Here is a 19,409-nt window from a genome sequence, read left to right as displayed (position 1 = left end):
GTCCCTTGCTCACTTTGCCACTGAATTCAAGCAAGCCGGGCTGAAGACGGCTGTAATGCCCGCAAACAGTCCTCGGAAGCTTGTTTCCAGTCCAGGGAAGGCATGGCTTGGCAGTTCGGGCTGGACTGTTCCCAAGAGGCACAGTGTCAGACTGATTTGCATATAGCCATCTCTGAACTGGGGTGGCAGAGTGGGCTAAAGAACGGTGTTGGATCAAACCCAGATCTTTTGACTGGGTGTGAGTGTTTGATTGGTTCAGATGCTCCGTCCATCACCACCCCCTTTTGTACCGCTTTGGCCGCCATAAGTGTGGCAGGGTATGCTCAGACGTGAGGCCCTTGCTCACTTTGCCACTGGATTCAAGCAAGCCGGGCTGAAGACGGCTGTAATGCCAGAAAACGGTCCTCGGAAGCTTGTTTCCGGTCCCGGGAAGGCATGGCTTGGCAGTTCGGGCTGGACTGTTCCCAAGAGGCACAGGGTCAGACTGATTTGCATATAGCCACGTCTGAACTGGTGTGGCAGAGTGGGCTAAAGAACGTTGTTGTATCAAACCCAGATCTTTTGACTGGGTGTGAGTTTTTGATTGGTTCAGATGCTCCGTCCATCACCACCCCCTTTTGTACCGCTTTGGCCACCATAAGTGTGGCAGGGTATGCTCAGACGTGAGTCCCTTGCTCACTTTGCCACTGGATTCAAGCAAGCCGGGCTGAAGACGGCTGTAATGCCAGAAAACGGTCCTCGGAAGCTTGTTTCCGGTCCCGGGAAGGCATGGCTTGGCAGTTCGGGCTGGACTGTTCCCAAGAGGCACAGGGTCAGACTGATTTGCATATAGCCACGTCTGAACTGGTGTGGCAGAGTGGGCTAAAGAACGTTGTTGTATCAAACCCAGATCTTTTGACTGGGTGTGAGTTTTTGATTGGTTCAGATGCTCCGTCCATCACCACCCCCTTTTGTACCGCTTTGGCCACCATAAGTATTGCAGGGTATGCTCAGACGTGAGTCCCTTGCTCACTTTGCCACTGGATTCAAGCAAGCCAGGCTGAAGACGGCTGTAATGCCAGAAACCATTCCTCGGAAGCTTGTTTCCGGTCCAGGGAAGGCATGGCTTGGCAGTTCGGGCTGGGCTGTTCCCATGAGGCACAGGGTCAGACTGATTTGCATATAGCCATGTCTGAACTGGGGTGGCAGAGTGGGCTAAAGAACGGTGTTGGATCAAACTCAGATCTTTTGACTGGGTGTAAGTGTTTGATTGGTTCAGATGCTCCGTCCATCACCACCCCCTTTTGTACCGCTTTGGCCGCCATAATTGTGGCAGGGTATGCTCAGACGTGAGTCCCTTGCTCACTTTGCCACTGGATTCAAGCAAGCCGGGCTGAAGACGGCTGTAATGCCCGGAAACGGTCCTCGGAAGCTTGTTTCCAGTCCAGGGAAGGCATGGCTTGGCAGTTCGGGCTGGACTGTTCCCATTAAGGCACAGGGTCAGACTGATTTGCATATAGCCATCTCTGAACTGGGGTGGCAGAGTGGGCTAAAGAACAGTGTTGGATCAAACCCAGATCTTTTGACTGGGTGTGAGTGTTTGATTGGTTCAGATGCTCCGTCCATCACCACCCCCTTTTGTACCGCTTTGGCCGCCATAAGTGTGGCAGGGTATTCTCAGACGTGAGTCCCTTGCGCACTTTGCCACTGGATTCAAGCAATCCGGGCTGAAGACGGCTGTAATGCCAGAAACCGGTCCTCGGAAGCTTGTTTCCGGTCCATGGAAGGCATGGCTTGGCAGATCGGGCTGGACTGTTCCCATGAGGCACAGGGTCAGACTGATTTGCATATAGCCATGTCTGAACTGGGGTGGCAGAGTGGACTAAAGAACGGTGTTGGATCAAACCCAGATCTTTTGACTGGGTGTGAGTGTTTGATTGGTTCAGATGCCCCGTCCATCACCACCCCCTTTTGTACCGCTTTGGCCGCCATAAGTGTGGCAGGGTATGCTCAGACGTGAGTCCCTTGCTCACTTTCCCACTGGATTCAAGTAAGCCGGGCTGAAGACGGCTGTAATGCCAGAAAGCGGGCCTCGGGAAGGCATGGCTTGGCAGTTCGGGCTGGACTGTTCCCATGAGGCACAGGGTCAGACTGATTTGCATATAGACATGTCTGTACTGGGGTGGCAGAGTGGGCTAAAGAACGGTGTTGGATCAAACCCAGATCTTTTGACTGGGTGTGAGTGTTTGATTGGTTCAGATGCTCCGTCCATCACCACCCCCTTTTGTACCGCTTTGGCTGCCATAAGTGTGGCAGGGTATGCTCAGACGTGAGTCCCTTGCTCACTTTGCCACTGGATTCAAGCAAGCCGGGCTGAAGACGGCTGTAATGCCAGAAAACGGTCCTCAGAAGCTTGTTTCCGGTCCCGGGAAGGCATGGCTTGGCAGTTCGGGCTGGACTGTTCCCAAGAGGCACAGGGTCAGACTGATTTGCGTATAGCCACGTCTGAACTGGTGTGGCAGAGTGGGCTAAAGAACGTTGTTGGATCAAACCCAGATCTTTTGACTGGGTGTGAGTGTTTGATTGGTTCAGATGCTCCGTCCATCACCACCCCCTTTTGTACCGCTTTGGCTGCCATAAGTGTGGCAGGGTATGCTCAGACGTGAGTCCCTTGCTAACTTTGCCACTGGATTCAAGCAAGCCGGGCTGAAGACGGATGTAATGCCAGAAACCGGTCCTCGGAAGCTTGTTTCCGGTCCAGAGAAGGCATGGCTTGGCAGTTCGGGCTGGGCTGTTCCCATGAGGCACAGGGTCAGACTGATTTGCATATAGCCATGTCTGAACTGGGATGGCAGAGTGGGGTAAAGAACGGTGTTGGATCAAACCCAGCTCTTTTGACAGGGTGTGAGTGTTTGATTGGTTCAGATGCTCCGTCCATCACCACCCCCTTTTGTACCGCTTTGGCCGTCATAAGTGTCGCAGGGTATGCTCAGACGTGAGTCCCTTGCTCACTTTGCCACTGGATTCAAGCAAGCCGGGCTGAAGACGGCTGTAATGCCAGAAACTGGTCCTCGGAAGCTTATTTCCGGTCCAGGGAAGGCATGGCTTGGCAGTTTGGGCTGGACTGTTCCCATGAGGCACAGGGTCAGACTGATTTGCATATAGCCATGTCTGAACTGGGGTGGCAGAGTGGGGTAAAGAACGGTGTTGGATCAAATCCAAATCTTTTGACTGTGTGTGAGTGTTTGATTGGTTCAGATGCTCCGTGCATCACATCCCCCTTTTGTACCGCTTTGGCCGCCATAAGTGTAGCAGGGTATGCTCAGACGTGAGTCCCTTTCTCACTTTGCCACTGGATTCAAGCAAGCCGGGCTGAAGACGGCTGTAATGCCAGAAAACGGTCCTCTGAAGCTTCTTTCCGGTCCAGGGAAGGCATAGCTTGGCAGTTCGGGCTGGACTGTTCCCAAGAGGCACAGGATCAGACTGATTTGCATATAGCCATGTCTGAACTGATGTGGCAGAGTGGGCTAAAGAACGGTGTTGGATCAAACCCAGATCTTTTGACTGGGTGTGAGTTTTTGATTGCTTCGGTTGCTCCGTCCATCACCACCCCCTTTTGCACCGCTTTGGCTGCCATAAGTGTGGCAGGGTATGCTCAGACGTGAGTCCCTTGCTCACTTTGCCACTGGATTCAAGCAAGCCGGGCTGAAGACGGCTGTAATGCCAGAAACCTGTCCTCGGAAGCTTGTTTCCGGTCCAGGAAAGGCATGGCTTGGCAGTTCAGGCTGGACTGTTCCCAAGAGGCACAGGGTCAGACTGATTTGCATATAGCCATGTCTGAACTGGGGTGGCAGAGTGGGCTAAAGAACGGTGTTGGACCAAACCCAGATCTTTTGACTGTGTGTGAGTGTTTGATTGGTTCAGATGCTCCGTCCATCACCACCCCCTTTTGTACCGCTTTGGCCGCCATAAGTGTGGCAGGGTATGCTCAGACATGAGTCCCTTGCTCACTTTGCCACTGGATTCAAGCAAGCCGGGCTGAAGATGGCTGTAATGCCAGAAACCGGTCCTCGGAAGCTTGTTTCCGGTCCAGGGAAGGCATGGCTTGGCAGTTCGGGCTGGACTGTTCCAATGAGGCACAGGGTCAGACTGATTTGCATATAGCCATGTCTGAACTGTGGTGGCAGAGTGGGCTAAAGAACGGTGTTGGATCAAACCCAGATCTTTTGACTGGGTGTGAGTGTTTGATTGCTTCAGATGCTCTGTCCATCACCACCCACTTTTGTACCGCTTTGGCTGCCATAAGTGTGGCAGGGTATGCTCAGTCGTGAGTCCCTTGCTCACTTTGCCAATGGATTCAAGCAATCCGGGCTGAAGACGGCTGTAATGGCAGAAACCTGTCCTCGGAAGCTTGTTTCTGGTCCAGGGAAGGCATGGCTTGGCAGTTCGGGCTGGGCTGTTCCCATGAGGCACAGGGTCAGACTGATTTGCATATAGCCATGTCTGAACTGGGGTGGCAGAGTGGGCTAAAGAACGGTGTTGGATCAAACTCAGATCTTTTGACTGGGTGTTAGTGTTTGATTGGTTCAGATGCTCCGTCCATCACCACCCCCTTTTGTACCGCTTTGGCCGCCATAATTGTGGCAGGGTATGCTCAGACATGAGTCCCTTGCTCACTTTGCCACTGAATTCAAGCAAGCCGGGCTGAAGACGGCTGTAATGCCCGCAAACAGTCCTCGGAAGCTTGTTTCCAGTCCAGGGAAGGCATGGCTTGGCAGTTCGGGCTGGACTGTTCCCAAGAGGCACAGTGTCAGACTGATTTGCATATAGCCATCTCTGAACTGGGGTGGCAGAGTGGGCTAAAGAACGGTGTTGGATCAAACCCAGATCTTTTGACTGGGTGTGAGTGTTTGATTGGTTCAGATGCTCCGTCCATCACCACCCCCTTTTGTACCGCTTTGGCTGCCATAAGTGTGGCAGGGTATGCTCAGACGTGAGGCCCTTGCTCACTTTGCCACTGGATTCAAGCAAGCCGGGCTGAAGACGGCTGTAATGCCAGAAAACGGTCCTCGGAAGCTTGTTTCCGGTCCCGGGAAGGCATGGCTTGGCAGTTCGGGCTGGACTGTTCCCAAGAGGCACAGGGTCAGACTGATTTGCATATAGCCACGTCTGAACTGGTGTGGCAGAGTGGGCTAGAGAACGTTGTTGGATCAAACCCAGATATTTTGACTGGGTGTGAGTGTTTGATTGGTTCAGATGCTCCGTCCATCACCACCCCCTTTGGTACCACTTTGGCCGCCATAAGTGTGGCAGGGTATGCTCAGACGTGAGTCCCTTGCTCACTTTGCCACTGGATTCAAGCAAGCCGGGCTGAAGACAGCTGTAATGCCAGAAACCGGTCCTCGGAAGCTTGTTTCCGGTCCAGGGAAGGCATAGCTTGGCAGTTGGGGCTGGACTGTTCCCATGAGGCACAGGGTCCGACTGATTTGCATATAGCCATGTCTGAACTGGGGTGGCAGAGTGGGCTGAAGAACGGTGTTGGATCAAACCCAGATCTTTTGACTGGGTGTGAGTTTTTGATTGGTTCAGATGCTCCGTCCATCACCACCCCCTTTTGTACCGCTTTGGCCACCATAAGTGTGGCAGGGTATGCTCAGACGTGAGTCCCTTGCTCACTTTGCCACTGGATTCAAGCAAGCCGGGCTGAAGACGGCTGTAATGCCAGAAAACGGTCCTCGGAAGCTTGTTTCCGGTCCCGGGAAGGCATGGCTTGGCAGTTCGGGCTGGACTGTTCCCAAGAGGCACAGGGTCAGACTGATTTGCATATAGCCACGTCTGAACTGGTGTGGCAGAGTGGGCTAAAGAACGTTGTTGTATCAAACCCAGATCTTTTGACTGGGTGTGAGTTTTTGATTGGTTCAAATGCTCCGTCTATCACCACCCCCTTTTGTACCGCTTTGGCCACCATAAGTGTTGCAGGGTATGCTCAGACGTGAGTCCCTTGCTCACTTTGCCACTGGATTCAAGCAAGCCAGGCTGAAGACGGCTGTAATGCCAGAAACCATTCCTCGGAAGCTTGTTTCCGGTCCAGGGAAGGCATGGCTTGGCATTTCGGGCTGGGCTGTTCCCATGAGGCACAGGGTCAGACTGATTTGCATATAGCCATGTCTGAACTGGGGTGGCAGAGTGGGCTAAAGAACGGTGTTGGATCAAACTCAGATCTTTTGACTGGGTGTAAGTGTTTGATTGGTTCAGATGCTCCGTCCATCACCACCCCCTTTTGTACCGCTTTGGCCGCCATAATTGTGGCAGGGTATGCTCAGACGTGAGTCCCTTGCTCACTTTGCCACTGGATTCAAGCAAGCCGGGCTGAAGACGGCTGTAATGCCCGGAAACGGTCCTCGGAAGCTTGTTTCCAGTCCAGGGAAGGCATGGCTTGGCAGTTCGGGCTGGACTGTTCCCATTAAGGCACAGGGTCAGACTGATTTGCATATAGCCATCTCTGAACTGGGGTGGCAGAGTGGGCTAAAGAACAGTGTTGGATCAAACCCAGATCTTTTGACTGGGTGTGAGTGTTTGATTGGTTCAGATGCTCCGTCCATCACCACCCCCTTTTGTACCGCTTTGGCCGCCATAAGTGTGGCAGGGTATTCTCAGACGTGAGTCCCTTGCGCACTTTGCCACTGGATTCAAGCAATCCGGGCTGAAGACGGCTGTAATGCCAGAAACCGGTCCTCGGAAGCTTGTTTCCGGTCCATGGAAGGCATGGCTTGGCAGATCGGGCTGGACTGTTCCCATGAGGCACAGGGTCAGACTGATTTGCATATAGCCATGTCTGAACTGGGGTGGCAGAGTGGACTAAAGAACGGTGTTGGATCAAACCCAGATCTTTTGACTGGGTGTGAGTGTTTGATTGGTTCAGATGCCCCGTCCATCACCACCCCCTTTTGTACCGCTTTGGCCGCCATAAGTGTGGCAGGGTATGCTCAGACGTGAGTCCCTTGCTCACTTTCCCACTGGATTCAAGTAAGCCGGGCTGAAGACGGCTGTAATGCCAGAAAGCGGGCCTCGGGAAGGCATGGCTTGGCAGTTCGGGCTGGACTGTTCCCATGAGGCACAGGGTCAGACTGATTTGCATATAGACATGTCTGAACTGGGGTGGCAGAGTGGGCTAAAGAACGATGTTGGATCAAACCCAGATCTTTTGACTGGGTGTGAGTGTTTGATTGGTTCAGATGCTCCGTCCATCACCACCCCCTTTTGTACCGCTTTGGCTGCCATAAGTGTGGCAGGGTATGCTCAGACGTGAGTCCCTTGCTCACTTTGCCACTGGATTCAAGCAAGCCGGGCTGAAGACGGCTGTAATGCCAGAAAACGGTCCTCGGAAGCTTGTTTCCGGTCCCGGGAAGGCATGGCTTGGCAGTTCGGGCTGGACTGTTCCCAAGAGGCACAGGGTCAGACTGATTTGCGTATAGCCATGTCTGAACTGGTGTGGCAGAGTGGGCTAAAGAACGTTGTTGGATCAAACCCAGATCTTTTGACTGGGTGTGAGTGTTTGATTGGTTCAGATGCTCCGTCCATCACCACCCCCTTTTGTACCACTTTGGCCGCCATAAGTGTGGCAGGGTGTGCTCAGACGTGAGTCCCATGCTGACTTTGCCACTGGATTCAAGCAAGCCAGGCTGAAGACGGCTGTAATGCCAGAAACCGGTCCTCGGAAGCTTGTTTCCAGTCCAGGGAAGGCATGGCTTGGCAGTTCGGGCTGGGCTGTTCCCATGAGGCACAGGGTCAGACTGATTTGCATATAGCCATGTCTGAACTGGAGTGGCAGAGAGGGCTAAAGAACGGTGTTGGATCAAACTCAGATCTTTTGACTGGGTGTTAGTGTTTAATTGGTTCAGATGCTCCGTCCATCACCACCCCCTTTTGTACCGCTTTGGTCGCCGTAAGTGTGTCAGGGTATGCTCAGACGTGAGTCCCTTGCGCACTTTGCCACTGGATTCAAGCAAGCCGGGCTGAAGACGGCTGTAACGCCAGAAACCGGTCCTCGGAAGCTTGTTTCCGGTCCATGGAAGGCATGGCTTGGCAGATCGGGCTGGACTGTTCCCATGAGGCACAGGGTCAGACTGATTTGCATATAGCCATGTCTGAACTGGGGTGGCAGAGTGGACTAAAGAACGGTGTTGGATCAAACCCAGATCTTTTGACTGGGTGTGAGTGTTTGATTGGTTCAGCTGCTCCGTCCATCACCACCCCCTTTTGTACCGCTTTGGCCGCCATAAGTGTGGCAGGGTATGCTCAGACGTGAGTCCCTTGCTCACTTTCCCACTGGATTCAAGTAAGCCGGGCTGAAGACGGCTGTAATGCCAGAAAGCGGGCCTCGGGAAGGCATGGCTTGGCAGTTCGGGCTGGACTGTTCCCATGAGGCACAGGGTCAGACTGATTTGCATATAGACATGTCTGAACTGGTGTGGCAGAGTGGGCTAAAGAACGGTGTTGGATCAAACACAGATCTTTTGACTGGGTGTGAGTGTTTGATTGGTTCAGATGCTCCGTCCATCACCACCACCTTTTGTACCACTTTGTCCTCCATAAGTGTGGCAGGGTATGCTCAGACGTGAGTCCCTTGCTAACTTTGCCACTGGATTCAAGCAAGCCAGGCTGAAGGCGGCTGTAACGCCAGAAACCGGTTCTCGGAAGCTTGTTTCCGGTCCAGGGAAGGCATGGCTTGGTAGTTCGGGCTGGACTGTTCCCATGAGGCACAGGGTCAGACTGATTTGCATATAGCCATGTCTGAACTGGGATGGCAGAGTGGGCTAAAGAACGGTGTTGGATCAAACCCAGATCTTTTGACTGGGTGTGAGTGTTTGATTGGTTCAGATGCTCCGTCCATCACCCCCCCCCCCTTTTGTACCGCTTTGGCCGCCATAAGTGTGGCAGGGTATGCTCAGACGTGAATCCCTTGCTCACTTTGCCACTGGATTCAAGCAAGCCGGGCTGAAGACGGCTGTAATGCCAGAAACTGGTCCTCGGAAGCTTATTTCCGGTCCAGGGAAGGCATGGCTTGGCAGTTCGGGCTGGACTATTCACATGAGGCACAGGGTCAGACTGATTTGCATATAGCCATGTCTGAACTGGGGTGGCAGAGTGGGCTAAAGAACGGTGTTGGATCAAACTCAGATCTTTTGACTGGGTGTTAATGTTTGATTGGTTCAGATGCTCCGTCCATCACCACCCCCTTTTGTACAGCTTTGGCTGCCATAAGTGTGGCAGGGTATGCTCAGACGTGAGTCCCTTGCTTACTTTGCCACTGGATTCAAGCAAGCCGGGCTGAAGACGGCTGTAATGCCAGAAAACGGTCCTCGGAAGCTTGTTTCCGGTCCAGGGAAGGCATGGCTCGGCAGTTCGGGCTGGGCTGTTCCCATGAGGCACAGGGTCAGACTGATTTGCATATAGCCATGTCTGAACTGGGGTGGCAGAGTGGGCTAAAGAACGGTGTTGGATCAAACTCAGATCTTTCGACTATGTGTTAGTGTTTGATTGGTTCAGATGCTCCGTCCATCACCACCCCCTTTTGTACCGCTTTGGCCGCCATAATTGTGGCAGGGTATGCTCAGACGTGTGTCCCTTGCTCACTTTGCCACTGGATTCAAGCAAGCCGGGCTGAAGACGGCTGTAATGCCCGCAAACGGTCCTCGGAAGCTTGTTTCCAGTCCAGGGAAGGCATGGCTTGGCAGTTCGGGCTGGACTGTTCCCATGAGGCACAGTGTTAGACTGATTTGCATATAGCCATCTCTGAACTGGGGTGGCAGAGTGGGCTAAAGAACGGTGTTGGATCAAACCCAGATCTTTTGACTGGGTGTGAGTGTTTGATTGGTTCAGATGCTCCGTCCATCACCACCCCCTTTTGTACCGCTTTGGCCGCCATAAGTGTGGCAGGGTATGCTCAGACGTGTGTCCCTTGCGCACTTTGCCACTGGATTCAAGCAAGCCGGGCTGAAGACGGCTGTAACGCCAGAAACCGGTCTTCGGAAGCTTGTTACCGGTCCATGGAAGGCATGGCTTGGCAGATCGGGCTGGACTGTTCCCATGAGGCACAGGGTCAGACTGATTTGCATATAGCCATGTCTGAACTGGGGTGGCAGAGTGGACTAAAGAACGGTGTTGGATCAAACCCAGATCTTTTGACTGGGTGTGAGTGTTTGATTGGTTCAGATGCTCCGTCCATCACCACCCCCTTTTGTACCGCTTTAGCCGCCATAAGTGTGGCAGGGTATGCTCAGACGTGAGTCCCTTGCGCACTTTTCCACTGGATTCAAGTAAGCCGGGCTGAAGACGGCTGTAATGCCAGAAAGCGGGCCTCGGGAAGGCATGGCTTGGCAGTTCGGGCTGGACTGTTCCCATGAGGCACAGGGTCAGACTGATTTGCATATAGACATGTCTGAACTGGAGTGGCAGAGTGGGCTAAAGAACGGTGTTGGATCAAACCCAGATCTTTTGACTGGGTGTGAGTGTTTGATTGGTTCAGATGCTCCGTCCATCACCACCACCTTTTGTACCACTTTGTCCTCCATAAGTGTGGCAGGGTATGCTCAGACGTGAGTCCCTTGCTAACTTTGCCACTGGATTCAAGCAAGGCAGGCTGAAGGCGGCTGTAACGCCAGAAACCGGTTCTCGGAAGCTTGTTTCCGGTCCAGGGAAGGCATGGCTTGGCAGTTCGGGCTGGACTGTTCCCATGAGGCACAGGGTCAGACTGATTTGCATATAGCCATGTCTGAACTGGGATGGCAGAGTGGGCTAAAGAACGGTGTTGGATCAAACCCAGATCTTTTGACTGGGTGTGAGTGTTTGATTGGTTCAGATGCTCCGTCCATCACCCCCCCTTTTGTACCACTTTGGCCGCCATAAGTGTGGCAGGGTATGCTCAGACGTGATTCCCTTGCTCACTTTGCCACTGGATTCAAGCAAGCCGGGCTGAAGACGGCTGTAATACCAGAAACTGGTCCTCGGAAGCTTATTTCCGGTCCAGGGAAGGCATGGCTTGGCAGTTCGGGCTGGACTATTCCCATGAGGCACAGGGTCAGACTGATTTGCATATAGCCATGTCTGAACTGGGTTGGCAGAGTGGGCTAAAGAACGGTGTTGGATGAAACTCAGATCTTTTGACTGGGTGTTAGTGTTTGATTGGTTCAGATGCTCCGTCCATCACCACCCCCTTTTTTACCGCTTTGGCCGCCATGAGTGTTGCAGGGTATGCTCAGACATGAGTCCCTTGCTCACTTTGCCACTGGATTCAAGCAAGCCGGGCTGACGACGGCTGTAATGCCAGAAAACAGTCCTCGGAAGCTTGTTTCCTGTCCAGGGAAGGCATGGCTTGGCAGTTCGGGCTGGAATGTTCCCATGAGGCACAGGGTCAGACTGATTTGCATATAGCCATGTCTGAACTGGGGTGGCAGAGTGGGCTAAAGAACGGTGTTGGATGAAACTCAGATCTTTTGACTGGGTGTTAGTGTTTGATTGGTTCAGATGCTCCGTCCATCACCACCCCCTTTTGTACCGCTTTGGCCGCCATAAGTGTGGCAGGGTATGCTCAGACGTGAGTCCCTTGCTCACTTTCCCACTGGATTCAAGTAAGCCGGGCTGAAGACGGCTGTAATGCCAGAAAGCGGGACTCGGGAAGGCATGGCTTGGCAGTTCGGGCTGGACTGTTCCCATGAGGCACAGGGTCAGACTGATTTGCATATAGCCATGTCTGAACTGGGGTGGCAGAGTGGACTAAAGAACGGTGTTGGATCAAACCCAGATCTTTTGACTGGGTGTGAGTGTTTGATTGGTTCAGCTGCTCCGTCCATCACCACCCCCTTTTGTACCGCTTTGGCCGCCATAAGTGTGGCAGGGTATGCTCAGACGTGAGTCCCTTGCTCACTTTCCCACTGGATTCAAGTAAGCCGGGCTGAAGACGGCTGTAATGCCAGAAAGCGGGCCTCGGGAAGGCATGGCTTGGCAGTTCGGGCTGGACTGTTCCCATGAGGCACAGGGTCAGACTGATTTGCATATAGACATGTCTGAACTGGTGTGGCAGAGTGGGCTAAAGAACGGTGTTGGATCAAACACAGATCTTTTGACTGGGTGTGAGTGTTTGATTGGTTCAGATGCTCCGTCCATCACCACCACCTTTTGTACCACTTTGTCCTCCATAAGTGTGGCAGGGTATGCTCAGACGTGAGTCCCTTGCTAACTTTGCCACTGGATTCAAGCAAGCCAGGCTGAAGGCGGCTGTAACGCCAGAAACCGGTTCTCGGAAGCTTGTTTCCGGTCCAGGGAAGGCATGGCTTGGTAGTTCGGGCTGGACTGTTCCCATGAGGCACAGGGTCAGACTGATTTGCATATAGCCATGTCTGAACTGGGATGGCAGAGTGGGCTAAAGAACGGTGTTGGATCAAACCCAGATCTTTTGACTGGGTGTGAGTGTTTGATTGGTTCAGATGCTCCGTCCATCACCCCCCCCCCCTTTTGTACCGCTTTGGCCGCCATAAGTGTGGCAGGGTATGCTCAGACGTGAATCCCTTGCTCACTTTGCCACTGGATTCAAGCAAGCCGGGCTGAAGACGGCTGTAATGCCAGAAACTGGTCCTCGGAAGCTTATTTCCGGTCCAGGGAAGGCATGGCTTGGCAGTTCGGGCTGGACTATTCCCATGAGGCACAGGGTCAGACTGATTTGCATATAGCCATGTCTGAACTGGGGTGGCAGAGTGGGCTAAAGAACGGTGTTGGATCAAACTCAGATCTTTTGACTGGGTGTTAATGTTTGATTGGTTCAGATGCTCCGTCCATCACCACCCCCTTTTGTACAGCTTTGGCTGCCATAAGTGTGGCAGGGTATGCTCAGACGTGAGTCCCTTGCTTACTTTGCCACTGGATTCAAGCAAGCCGGGCTGAAGACGGCTGTAATGCCCGCAAACGGTCCTCGGAAGCTTGTTTCCAGTCCAGGGAAGGCATGGCTTGGCAGTTCGGGCTGGACTGTTCCCATGAGGCACAGGGTCAGACTGATTTGCATATAGCCATGTCTGAACTGGGGTGGCAGAGTGGGCTAAAGAACGGTGTTGGATCAAACTCAGATCTTTCGACTATGTGTTAGTGTTTGATTGGTTCAGATGCTCCGTCCATCACCACCCCCTTTTGTACCGCTTTGGACGCCATAATTGTGGCAGGGTATGCTCAGACGTGTGTCCCTTGCTCACTTTGCCACTGGATTCAAGCAAGCCGGGCTGAAGACGGCTGTAATGCCCGCAAACGGTCCTCGGAAGCTTGTTTCCAGTCCAGGGAAGGCATGGCTTGGCAGTTCGGGCTGGACTGTTCCCATGAGGCACAGTGTTAGACTGATTTGCATATAGCCATCTCTGAACTGGGGTGGCAGAGTGGGCTAAAGAACGGTGTTGGATCAAACCCAGATCTTTTGACTGGGTGTGAGTGTTTGATTGGTTCAGATGCTCCGTCCATCACCACCCCCTTTTGTACCCCTTTGGCCGCCATAAGTGTGGCAGGGTATGCTCAGACGTGAGTCCCTTGCGCACTTTGCCACTGGATTCAAGCAAGCCGGGCTGAAGACGGCTGTAACGCCAGAAACCGGTCTTCGGAAGCTTGTTACCGGTCCATGGAAGGCATGGCTTGGCAGATCGGGCTGGACTGTTCCCATGAGGCACAGGGTCAGACTGATTTGCATATAGCCATGTCTGAACTGGGGTGGCAGAGTGGACTAAAGAACGGTGTTGGATCAAACCCAGATCTTTTGACTGGGTGTGAGTGTTTGATTGGTTCAGATGCTCCGTCCATCACCACCCCCTTTTGTACCGCTTTGGCTGCCATAAGTGTGGCAGGGTATGCTCAGACGTGAGTCCCTTGCTCACTTTTCCACTGGATTCAAGTAAGCCGGGCTGAAGACGGCTGTAATGCCAGAAAGCGGGCCTCGGGAAGGCATGGCTTGGCAGTTCGGGCTGGACTGTTCCCATGAGGCAAAGGGTCAGACTGATTTGCATATAGACATGTCTGAACTGGAGTGGCAGAGTGGGCTAAAGAACGGTGTTGGATCAAACCCAGATCTTTTGACTGGGTGTGAGTGTTTGATTGGTTCAGATGCTCCGTCCATCACCACCACCTTTTGTACCACTTTGTCCTCCATAAGTGTGGCAGGGTATGCTCAGACGTGAGTCCCTTGCTAACTTTGCCACTGGATTCAAGCAAGGCAGGCTGAAGGCGGCTGTAACGCCAGAAACCGGTTCTCGGAAGCTTGTTTCCGGTCCAGGGAAGGCATGGCTTGGCAGTTCGGGCTGGACTGTTCCCATGAGGCACAGGGTCAGACTGATTTGCATATAGCCATGTCTGAACTGGGATGGCAGAGTGGGCTAAAGAACGGTGTTGGATCAAACCCAGATCTTTTGACTGGGTGTGAGTGTTTGATTGGTTCAGATGCTCCGTCCATCACCCCCCCCTTTTGTACCGCTTTGGCCGCCATAAGTGTGGCAGGGTATGCTCAGACGTGAGTCCCTTGCTCACTTTGCCACTGGATTCAAGCAAGCCGGGCTGAAGACGGCTGTAATGCCAGAAACTGGTCCTCGGAAGCTTATTTCCGGTCCAGGGAAGGCATGGCTTGGCAGTTCGGGCTGGACTATTCCCATGAGGCACAGGGTCAGACTGATTTGCATATAGCCATGTCTGAACTGGGGTGGCAGAGTGGGCTAAAGAACGGTGTTGGATGAAACTCAGATCTTTTGACTGGGTGTTAGTGTTTGATTGGTTCAGATGCTCCGTCCATCACCACCCCCTTTTTTACCGCTTTGGCCGCCATGAGTGTTGCAGGGTATGCTCAGACATGAGTCCCTTGCTCACTTTGCCACTGGATTCAAGCAAGCCGGGCTGAAGACGGCTGTAATGCCAGAAAACAGTCCTCGGAAGCTTGTTTCCTGTCCAGGGAAGGCATGGCTTGGCAGTTCGGGCTGGAATGTTCCCATGAGGCACAGGGTCAGACTGATTTGCATATAGCCATGTCTGAACTGGGGTGGCAGAGTGGGCTAAAGAACGGTGTTGGATCAAACCCAGATCTTTTTACTGGGCGTGAGTGTTTGATTGGTTCAAATGCTCCATCCATCACCACCCCCTTTTGTACCGCATTGCCATTGACAAAGCACTATGTGTCCATAGGTGTTGTCAACAAGAGGTGAGCAACCCAAAATACCCTTGAGGGCTTGGGTAATTAGATAAAGGGGTATAAATGCCGTCAAGGGATTTATTTGATTAATAATGAGTTAATCCAATTAATTTCAAAGGATATATTGATAATCCTTACATGCAAATAATGCAGCAAAAAATGTAGATATTGATTTCAACATATAACCAATATTTAACCAAAACATATAAACAACATATAAACAACAAACACAAATGTGTATTAGAAAAATAGAATTTATCAAAGAAGACTTTCCACGGTGAGTACATTCATATATACAGATGAGAATGATACACAGAAATAATTAGGTCTGTAGGTACACACATAAATTAATTAATAAGTGACTCAACAGAACCTTTGTTGAACCTGGTGTCAATTATTGACCTGTATATAACCACATATGATCTTGATTGTAATGCTAGAAGTCAGATACAATCGTCGCTTGGTCACAATTTCATTTAAGACGAAGCTACTGGAACTATTCCTAGTTATGTGCGACTATCACAGCTTTATAACTTTAAGGGAGAAGGACTGTGGGTTTCAGATATAACCAGCAGGTGATCTATGACACGGTATTAAATACATGTACTTCATAAAGCGTGTGCTATGTTCATCATAAGCCAAAGAAATTAGGAAAACGGAGGTCGAGTTAAGCCGAAGAGTAGACCCAGCTCAAACGAGTCCTCAAGAGGTTCAGTGTAAATGGTCTAAAATCTCCCAGTAGTCTCCAAATAATTTCCGAGCCGAACAAAACGGGCAGCAAGGTGAATGCGGAAAAAAACATGCGCCGGCACCCAAATCACGGTCATTGTCAGCAATGTATAGCAGCCATATTGCGGAAGCGACCCTCTGGCCCCTGCGGTGTGTCACCGCCAATGCCCACTGCACTAGCGGTAGTGATATACACATTGTGAAATGGTGGTTGGCATGCTCCGCCACCCAAGCCACGGTCATAGTCAGCAATGTATAGCAGCCATATCGCGGGAGCGAGCGCCTGGCCCCTGAGGTGTGTCACTGCCAATGACCAAGCCCATACAGCCAATGGGAACCGCAATCGCGGTAGCCTAAAGAAATTTCAAACATCGTGGTAGGCGAGCTCCGCCACCGCGGGGCCAGTCATTGGATGCAATTGAAAGATGCACCATCGTGGTAGCGACTGCCTTGCCCCTGTGGTGTGTCACCGCCAATGACCAAGCCCAGACAGACAATGGGAACCGCAATCGCGGTAGCCTAATGACATATTGAAAAGAGGGTAGGCGTGCTCCGCCACAGCGGGCCGGTCATTGGATGGAATTGAAAGATGCACCATTGCAGTAGCGACCACCTTGCCCTGTGGTCTGTCACCGCCAATGCCCATGCCTTACAGCCAATGGGAACCGCAATCGCGGTAACCTAATGAATATTGTTAAATCGCGGTAGGCGTCATTGCAAGCAGACCTGGAAAACCAATTGCAGCAGCAGCTTAGAACCACTGAAACAACCCTAGGGGGCTATATATGTGTGGGAGAGAACCGTTCCTGGGTCCAGCAGAGTATCAATGTACTTAGGCATGACTGTTGGGAGTGTTAGACAAATGTCTAGCACACATTCTTCACCGCAAAGCAGGCAGCGTAGAACAGGTAAGATGCAATCTTACCAGATTGGTCTGAATGACAGAAACCATGTGGTATTTAATTCTCGTAGACAAGGTAAACCCAAAATTTGGACTAAGCGTTCCCGACACTTCATTTTCAATAGAGCTTGGTCCATTGTGTTGCTTGTGTCGCTGGTGATTTGGCTTGCCATATCGTAGCAGTAGGAATAAAAACAGGATCCCTACAATGAGTGCTAGAATTTGTGGCAGTTCACGAAACAGAGTGCATGAAGTTGGGAATTATTCCGAGGACTGCTTGAAAAGGTGCTAACAGTCCTGAATACACGTTCTTAAATACATGTACAATACCGCTCATATCAGACATGTTTAAGATACGTCCCAACAGTTTGTATTCAAAATGGCATGTATCTCAGCTGAAGTCCTTGCGATTTGTAGGTAATAGGTTTTTTGGCCGAGGTCAAAGGCACAGTTTGTTGCAAAGGACTGGCTTTCATTCTGCTTAGAGTATCAATTTATATAGAAGAGATGTTCAGTGAAGGCCATAGAGGCGACTCCCTGGCTATGTCTATTTGGGGGAACAAGACTTGCATACATCAAGTGACCCTGGGTGTAACCGTTACTAGATATGGGATGCCTGGCAACATGCCACAGCAGCTGTGATCATTCAACATAATGTAACTTCCATTTGACAGTTGTCCACAAACTTGGATTAATCACCGCGGCTGGTGAACCTTGCAGGTGGCAGGATAAGTTTGCTGTGGAACCGGTGCAGGCCACATGTAAGTTAATACCCTGACATAGGAGAGAACCGCTTAGTGCGTTTTCACAGTTTGTACCGCTAAGAAATACTTCACGCCCCCCACTCCAACATCTGTGTGTGTAAGATAAATCCCAGGATGTCTTGATGTATTCTTTACCCAACCTTTCATATCTGCCTGCTGGTATATTTTTAGGAAATACTGAAAATGGAAAGCAGAGTAATTTTACCATGTATGATCTATTCAGTAGCTGGTTTTTCTGCTACTGTGACTGGTAATTTCTCCAGTTTTTCAATGCTCAGCACCATATACTCTGCTCCCCTTTGTGCCAGTGTGATCTGTTTATTAGTGAGATTGTATTCAGAAAACAGTGACGTTGTATTGATTAAACGCCAAGGCACATAGCCTGCACGCATGTAGCGTCCAGCCTAATAGCATGATTGAACGTAATTGAGTCTGACCATGTTGCAACATGACCAAGTCTTGTTCCATGATGTCTATGGCAGAGGATACAATGTTGTCCAATGAATATATCTTGGATGACAGAGTCGTTAACCCATTGTCGACTACAGCAAGAGATTTCTCTAAATTAATACGATCAATTTCTCGTATTCTTTCTGCAGTTTCTGCTTGGGTAACCTTCCACATTTCATTATAAGCAGCGTAGATACCGGCATATGAAACGTGTTTGACGCGGTTTTCTTGGTCCTAGCAAGAATTCCATAAGGTCTGCGCCTTCTTTAAGTAAAGATAACTGTTGTTTCACATCCTTTAGCGTAGCTTTCTGTAGCCAATCAAGGCATAGTTTCCCTACACTGTATGTTGTTACCAGCCCTGGATGCTGTCTTTAAACATATCGTGGGTCTGGCCTATTGATAGTGAAACCCTGTGTTTTGTTCAGGAATCAATCTTGACAGTTGTTTGTGTCTGTGGAGCTAGAGCAACCATTTTTCCCATTCAGGATCTGATCTGTTGTGATGCAAAATAGTATGTATGTCGACCTCCCCCTGGGTAGGGCTATTGCTTACAGGTGTAAGTATGGATGGAGTGTTCATGTCTTTGATCTTGGCTATCCCAAGGCAAGATGTTTGTAGGATAGTGTCATTCAAAAACATTATTTGTTCAGGGATGATACAGGCTCTAAACAAAGCTTCTATCCGCTGCATTTGCCAATCTTTTGTACCCCAGAAAGATTTTGTGTCAATTGTGTCTTTCCAAAAGTCGAAACCCTGTCTGGACATTTGGGCAATAAAAGCTGCAGAATAAATCTGTTTTGTATTGGTTAACATATTTTCATTCCTGTTTTGTTCACATTTTTAAAGTAAAATGTTGGTTTGGATATGTTGAACCCTGAAAAATATGGAAAGTTCATTGCAAATGTTCTTGAGCTACCCTTTGGTGGTGTAGGACAATGTTTCCATTGGTTATACATAAATACATTTCTACGTGATACAGTTTTTTGCAAGAAATGATGACCATAATGGTTGCAACAATAAAGCTGTTCATAGTCTGATGAACACTTTAGGTATTCATGATTAGAGAATGCTGCTGATTTATCTACATCAGACATCATGTTATTAACAGTCTTGAAGTCCCAATCATCAGAAAAGGTACTAGAGGTAATAAAGGGCCCCATGTATGAACATATTTTCCCATAGACACAGAATGGGTAAAACCCTTTGATGCATCTGGGCCAAAGTCACTTAATTAAATTTTTATTAATTAATTAATTTTAATTTTGGAATATTCAAAAATTCAGATGGGCCAAAAATGTTGTGTTCAGTTTTGTCCCAAACTATTCCATCTGGTATAGGAATGGCTATGATATTCACTGATGACAAGTCTCTTGCTTCAC

The sequence above is a fragment of the Lissotriton helveticus genome, chromosome 12, assembly GCF_964261635.1.
Source record: "Lissotriton helveticus chromosome 12, aLisHel1.1, whole genome shotgun sequence".
Classification (NCBI taxonomy): domain Eukaryota; kingdom Metazoa; phylum Chordata; class Amphibia; order Caudata; family Salamandridae; genus Lissotriton; species Lissotriton helveticus.
The sequence above is the reverse complement of the archived record's forward strand: the minus strand, read 5'-3'. Positions refer to the sequence as shown.